This window comes from Protomyctophum parallelum, assembly GCF_964188405.1.
Source record: "Protomyctophum parallelum genome assembly, chromosome: 1".
Classification (NCBI taxonomy): domain Eukaryota; kingdom Metazoa; phylum Chordata; class Actinopteri; order Myctophiformes; family Myctophidae; genus Protomyctophum; species Protomyctophum parallelum.
The window spans coordinates 56260097-56267833 of record NC_139697.1 but is presented as its reverse complement, the minus strand read 5'-3'; the positions used below and the strand labels follow the sequence as shown (position 1 = coordinate 56267833).

The following is a 7737-nucleotide window of genomic DNA, read 5'->3' as shown; positions in this document are numbered from 1 at the left end:
TTGGCTATTTCTGTCGTACACAAACATGAAATTCCCATTGTCAGTGAATGGAGAACTTACGTCATGTGAACGAGCAAAACGGCTATTTATGTCCTGCGCAAAGATTAAATTCCCAATGTCAGTGAATGGAGAATTTACGTCATGTGTCTGAGCAAATCGGTATTTTTGTCATACACAAAAAGTCCCATTGACAATGAATGGTCATATGTGAGCAAATAGACATGATGATGTATGATGATAAGAGCGCCCCTCAATTCACACGGGTGTGATTTTTTTTAAAGTAGGCCTACAGTATTACAGTATGTTCATCATTCCCTGTTCCAACAACTCAGGGTTAATACCACCGCCTGAGGCTTCTGAGAGCCTTCTCTGAAACCGACCTCTGCTATACCCCCTGTAAACCCACGACTGTGCACCCAAGAACAGCTCAAACACCTTGGTTATGTTTGCTGACGGTGGGCGGAGGGGTGTGGAGGGGTGTTGTCCAGGGGTTTTCCTTTTTTCCTTTTTTTTTACTGCTAGTTGTTTGTTTTTTCTTGTCTTTTTCTTTTGTGTAAGTCATGTGAATTGTGTATGCTTTATTGAAAAATCATTAAAAAACTTTGATGACAAAAAAAAAAAAACCCAAATGATGACGAGAGGGCCTATCCGGAGAAGGTGGCAGGCCTTAGGCAATGGTGGCAGGAAAACAGCCTCTTGAATGATGATCGTAGACTTCTGTACTTACATGACCCTCCTGATCAACGGAAACCCAGTGGAAAGGATGGACAGCTTCAATTACCTCCAGGTGCACAACACCCTGAGGTACATCATGCACACAGAGGTTGTGGCAAAAGAAAGCAAGGTGGCGCCTGTACCGCATCAGACACCTGAAGAAATTCAAGGTGTCACAGAAGAATCTGCTACTCTGCCACCACAACCCAGGGCATCTTGTCAGGGAGTTATCACTATATGGTATGGACAGAGCTCTTCCCAGGACCTACGACTGCTGTGGAAGGTTGTGACTCGTGAGGTTGGCTGACTGACTGCGCCACACAACTCAGGACATACGTATAAGAGCAGGTGCTTGAGCAGGGGCAAAAAAATATTACGAAGGACAAACATCATGCTAGTAACAGACTGTGATGATGCGAAATGGGAAGCACTTGAGATGCCTCACAGCCCAGGTGCAAGGCTTAGAAAAAGTGTTTCTTCACTGTGGCTGTCAGAATCCTAAATTAGGACATGGTCAAAAAACAAAAACATAAAGACTAAAATTAACAGAATACAACAGACAAATGACTCTTCTTTCAGGTATAATGAATGCCCTCTTTTGCACCTTTGGTTTGACATTGCTGCTAAAGATAGAAAGATACAGGATATGCTTGGTGTCCTTCACTGTGGCAGCACGTTTTGACACTGCTGCTAAAGTGTATGGGCACATTGTACCTGCACATTTATGACACTGCTACTAAAAGATAAGATATTGCACTGACCTATAACCCACCCTGACTTTTATTTCTATCACATCTAGTATTTGTATCCTTATTTGTCTCATTAGAAAATAATCTTAAAGGCATGCAATTTAATTTATAATTTCTGTCTCCTAATATGACCTAAACACATAACGTAATCTATATCCTGGACATCACCTCCTATCCTCCAATTCACTTTTCTTCCTTTGTTTGAATGCTCGTTTTTAGTATTCCATTGAAGCATTTTGTCTTGTGATCATGATACGTTTCACTTACAGTGAAATCCTGTAGGTTCACACTCTATAACATACTCTATAACATACGACGAATTAGACCGTTCCTCACCCAGGAATCAGCCCAGCTCCTAATCCAGACAACAGTCTTGTCAAAACTCGACTATTGTAACTCCCTCCTTACTGGCCTACCAGCATGCGCACTTAAGCCTATCCAGCTGATCCAAAATGCCGCAGCTCGCTTGGTCTTCAACCAGCCAAAATTCTCACATGTCTCCCCCCTGCTCCGCTCCCTCCACTGGCTCCCGGTCGCTGCCCGCACAGAATATAAAACTCTGATGCTGGCATTCAAAGCAACCAAAGGTATGGCTCCCCCATATCTTGCAAGTATGATTGAACCCTACAAACCCTCCTGCGCACTCAGATCAGCCAACGCAGGGAAGCTGGAAGTACCCTCACTAAAAACGCCGGGACAACGCTCCACACATCCCAGACTCTTCTCCCTTCTGGCTCCAAAACTGTGGAATGCACTTCCCATTGCAGTCAGAACTGCAGCATCACTCCCAATCTTCCGCCGTAGTCTGAAAACCCACCTTTTCAGACTCCATCATGGCCCATAGCACATAGCCTTAGATAGCACTTCCGTAGACTTAGATAGCATTTGATACAGACTTATAGCATGTTATGTAGACAGCACTATAATTGCATTGTATATAGTCATAGCACGCCATAGTACATATGTATAGCATAGTAGTATATATGTATAGTTTCATTATATAGATATTCCACTGTTACTTTCTTAGCTTACGCATGTTTCATGATAAATGCTTTTATGTGATGTATTCCCATGCTTTTGTTCTTGCTTAATGTAAGTCGCTCTGGATTAAGAGCGTCTGCTAAATGCCTAAATTGTAAATTGTACAGTACTACTTTAGTCTTGCGTAGACAGACTATAAAATCTCTGAATGCTATGTAGACGGAAGCATTTGAAAATTGTGGGAGTCTTACTTAGACACTTCTCTCTGGCTGGTTAGATGCCAAACAGATGACCAACAACAGATGTGTTGTGTGCCTTTTTCCTGTTTGTTTAAGCTCCCCCTGTTTGCATTTGCACCATTGTTTTCCAATTCTCCGCAATATTATTGCCAGGCAATATTAACACATCAGAACGTTCTATTGGAGACGGAAATATTTGGGATGTCATGATTATCTGATGACATATTAGTTGGAACAGAGACCTACAAAAGAGTATAAAAGGCTACATTTTGGGATGTGCTGCACACTCCTACGAGATTGGGTGGATACTCAGATTGCTGCTTCTCCTACGAGATTGGGTGGATACTCAGATTGCTACTTAACTCATTTATATTTCTAACCTGATCAACGGGACTGGTCTGAGTCATTCTACATCTGGTGAGGATACCCCTGAGTATTCTGGCTCACTGCCAAGTGCGACATCAGGATAAACACAGGACAAGACATTGGGTATAGAGTACGTAGCTCATGTGGTAAAGAATATGCTTGCAGTAAAATCCATACAGTATATACATACAGTATACATATAACACAGAGCCTACATAAAATTGGATATAGCCTACAGTACATGCACAACATTTATATGCCTTTTCTGTTTCTCACTCGAGGACCGTTTGTTTACTGCTTATTCTGAAACCTTAATAGTCTGTGCCTTGCTGTTTTGTTCATAGAAATCACATTCATAATATATTATTTTATACCGTATATTCAATTGATCCAAAACCTGTTCTCTTGAATAGTTATCTGAAGAGCCTTACCTCTGTGCAGAGCAGGTAGGATGCTGTATAGCAACTGCTATATCGCGTTGGTGGTGGTATTTATAGCAGCTTGTCCGGGATGGTGTGAGAGTGTGTGTGTACTGTATGCATCAGACAGAATGACTGTGGAAGAAAGAGCTCACTGTGTGATAGAGCACTGCAGAGCATCCCACTTCTAATGGAATGAGAGGGAGGGAGGGAGAGAGGTAGGAAGAAACCAAGAGACAGGCTCAGAGAGAGAGAGAGAGAGAGAGAGAGAGCAGGATGGTGGAGGGAGAAGGGGGTACCAGCTTGTGTTCACAGTGCTGATTCGTCAATCCTGCGGGGTGTAGAGGACATAGCACATATTCGGCTGGTTGGAGGTCTGAGCGTGCAGAAATATAAACAAGTCAGACCTCATCAGACAGAATGACGAGGCTGCATCAGTGACTGCACAGTGCATATTGTGAATTTGTGACCTTGCCTGATTACTTCTCTGAAAAATATGGTTTCATGAACGTGGGAGACAGCTGATATTTATCTTTGCCATGAATGTGAATGAATGCCCTTTTGAATATTCCATGCAACACCACCTCTAGTCATTATGTCCAAATTCCAATGACTCAATTTCTCCGGAAAATATAAGTAACTTCATAAAGGAGTTACTACTAGTAAGTCTACTAATAATCATAATTAGGCTACAGTAGTGTGTGTGTGTGTGTGTGTGTGTGTGTGTGTGTGTGTGTGTGTGTGTGTGTGTGTGTGTGTGCACGCGCATGTGTGTGTGTGTGTGTGTGTGTGTGTGTGTGTGTGTGTGTGTGTGTGTGTGTGTGTGTTTGAATACTTTATTAAGAGTTTGCTAATTGGAATACAAGACGGCTTGCCCCTTTGCCAACTCGCCCCAAGCGGCGAAGATCGGTCGCCCCAACGAAAAAGCCTGGAGAAGTCGCCCCCATTTGACCAACAACAACAACAAACTGGTTCTAAATGTTCTCCTTTGACAAACAACATTGATTCTAAATGTTCCAATATGAGAAATAAGGTAAAATAAACATGAAATAAACATGGGGCGAGATATCCGTGCTTTGGGGCGAGATATCCACGCTTTGGGGACGAGCTATTCACGGCTTAATGGGGCGAGCCGTCTTCACTTTTAGCGGGGGCGAGTTGGCAAAGGGGCGAGATGACCTGTTACCGCAAATTGTACAGTGGTACGAATTTACTTACTTGCTTACTTAATCCTCTTCGTGCTAGGTAGCACATAAGGTCTTCACCAACGAACGCCAATGCTGTCTGTCTTCTGCCCAATGTTGCAGTTGGCCCCAGGTCCACCCCAACTCCTTCATTTCTCTCTCCACTGATCTTCTCCAGGTCTCTTTGGGCCTGCCACTTTTTCTTTTCCCAGGTGGTGTCCATCTCATGGCTACCCTTGGGATGGCACTTGGGTCCATTCTGCAGACATGTCCAATCCACGTCCACTTTCTGAACTTGATTGACAGTGGGGTCAGGCCTGTTCTCCTGTAGAGGTCTTTGTTGGAGATTGTCGTGGGCCAAAATATCCTCAGTATAAGGCATCTCCTTTGGAATACATCCAGCTTGTGACAGATGGCCTGTGTCACTTTCCACGACTCTGCCCCATACAGGAGAACCCCCAGGACGTTGCTCTTAAATATGCTCAGTTTGGTCTTTGTACTGATCTTGCCTGATCTCCATATTGCTTTTAACATGGCAAAAGCTCCCCGTGCCTTACAGATCCTACTGTCTACGAATTTACAATGATGCTTAAAGGATAACACAGAAGCCCTGTGGGCTTGAATGTACAGTATGCTTCTTGTTGTAGGGGTGAAAACATCAGCTGAATGTTTAGTCTGCTCTGCTACCAGTAGCCTACATAGCCTATCAACTACACACTCCTGCTCCTGCAGTGCCTCCATGTGGCCACACGTGGTAACTGGCTAGTGGCTGGCTCCCTTGAAGTCCCAAGCAGCAGTGGGCCCCAGATTCACCGTTCAGGCGTTCACCCACTACTGTCCCAGGCTCCCAGCTATGGGCAAATAGCATGGGCACATGGGGCTCAGCCATGAATGGGAACACATGGGAGTGCTGCTCTAGTACCTGGCTCCATGTCACATTTACTATAGGCCTATATGGGAACCTCCAATGCAGACATGCAATGATGCAACATGCTTCAATGATATTGGGAGTTTATTCTGAGAGTGACTGACTCAAGAGATGAGTAAAGACAGTCGAGCTAGATCTTCAGTGGGGTTTTCTTAATAAGTGATTCAATTCCATGTTCGTGAAATTGCCCCAGTCTGTTTTGTTTGTATAATATTTTCCTGTCATCCATGGCATGACTATTATTTTTAGAATCATGTGGTGTCAAATATTGTGGTAATTGCAGAAGCCTATTGAAGGGCTCCACTGTTGTTGACCCCTCAGCCTTGAGCAAATGAGATCAGTCTGTCATGCCCATGCATTGTAACCACCGCCGCACTGTCTTTGCAGTTTGCACACACAGACTCACTTATTGGCCTTTGGGCGTCAGCAAGACACAGCTAGGCCTCATCTCCGGTTCCCACTGAGCTGGTATGTTGTAATGCTGGCCTATGAAGTTGTTTCATGGATCGGTAGTTTCGGTACTATAGATAGTCCATTTCATGTTTTGAAAGGCTTGAATATTGAGGTGACTGAAATCACCAGATATTTACACCTGCTTGTGGTTGCAAGTGTAAGGTATGGCTCCCCCATATCTTGCAAGTATGTGATTGAACCCTACAAACCCTCCCGCGCACTCAGATCAACCAACGTAGGGAAGCTGGAAGTACCCTCACTAAAAACGCGGGGACAACGCTCCACACGTCCCAAACTCTTCTCCCGTCTGGCTCCAAAACTGTGGAATGCACTTCCCTACCCCCTGAGATAGCAGTTTTTGTAGACTTAGATAGCATTTGATACAGACTTCTAGCATGTTATGTAAACAGCAATAGAATTGCATTGTATATAGTCATAGCACTTCATAGTAGATATGTATAGCATAGTATAGTATATATATATGTATAGTTAGTTTCATTATATAGATATTCCACTGTTACGTTCTTAGTTTACGCATGTTTCATGATAACTACTTTTTATGTATGTAATGTATTGCCATGCTTTTTGTTCTTGCTTAATGTAAATCGCTCTGGATTAAGCGTCTGCTAAATGCCTAAATTGTAAATTGTTGCTTTTGAAGGATAGTGTCAACTGAGCTACAGATGGACAACCAGCTGTGTTCTCAGAGGGCGGCTGGTAATTCAGACCAACTACAATGTAGGCCTAGCCGCCTAGGGGATAATGTGCCTGTCAGCTTAATTGGGTTCTTTATACACCCATGCTTTAATCTAAATCTCATCTAGAATTTCACCCTTTTGTCCTGAAGATCTGACCTTTCGGTGTAGGTATCCTGCATGGTCAAGTGCGTAGACAATGTTCCCATGCATGACCTAATGTAATAAGTAATAGTAGGAGTACCATAATAAGGGGGGTAGAAAGTTTATCCCTATGGAAATTTAGACAAAGGGCAGCATGCATGAGTTGGGGATGAAAGTGTTAAAGGCCTAATGCACATTTATGAATGATTTTTCCAACTAAATTGGAAAGTTTTCCCAACTAAATTATATCGCCAATTTGTTTGTGGCTTTCATCAGCCAAATTAATAAAATTCAAGTTAAATTCATAATGACTGACTGAATGAATGAATGAATGAATCAATCAATCAATCAATCAATCAATCAATCAATCAATCAATCAATCAATCAATCGTCTCATCACCATACATTGTAGTTGGTCTGAATTACCAGCCGCCCTCTGAGAACACAGCTGGTTGTCCATCTGTAGCTCAGTTGACACTATCCTTCAAAAGCAACAATTTACAATTTAGGCATTTAGCAGACGCTTAATCCAGAGCGATTTACATTAAGCAAGAACAAAAAGCATGGCAATACATATATAAAAAGTAGTTATCATGAAACATGCGTAAACTAAGAACGTAACAGTGGAATATCTATATAATGAAACTAACTATACATATATATATATATATATATATATATATATATATATATATAGATATACTATACTATGCTATACATATCTACTGAAAGAGTGCTGGCACTCGGAATATTTCGTATATGGGTATAGGTGAGGTGTAATGGACAAAATGTAATGGACAATCAACCAATCAATCAAACAAACAAACTTTATTAAAGACACATGGTCCATAGTCCATATAAATCA

The 7737-nt window shown here is 42.4% G+C and overlaps 1 protein-coding gene across 1 annotated transcript in view; it reads right to left on the bottom strand.

Annotated features, from left to right (window-relative positions):
- LOC310860567 (uncharacterized protein) overlaps nucleotides 1–3647 on the bottom strand; it is a 5453-nt gene extending 1806 nt beyond the window's left edge. The window contains exon 1 of the mRNA XM_083767559.1: nucleotides 3481–3647. The gene's annotated coding sequence lies outside the window, so the exon portion shown is untranslated. The remainder of the gene's footprint in view (nucleotides 1–3480) is intronic.
- Between the last annotated feature and the right edge of the window lie 4090 nt (nucleotides 3648–7737).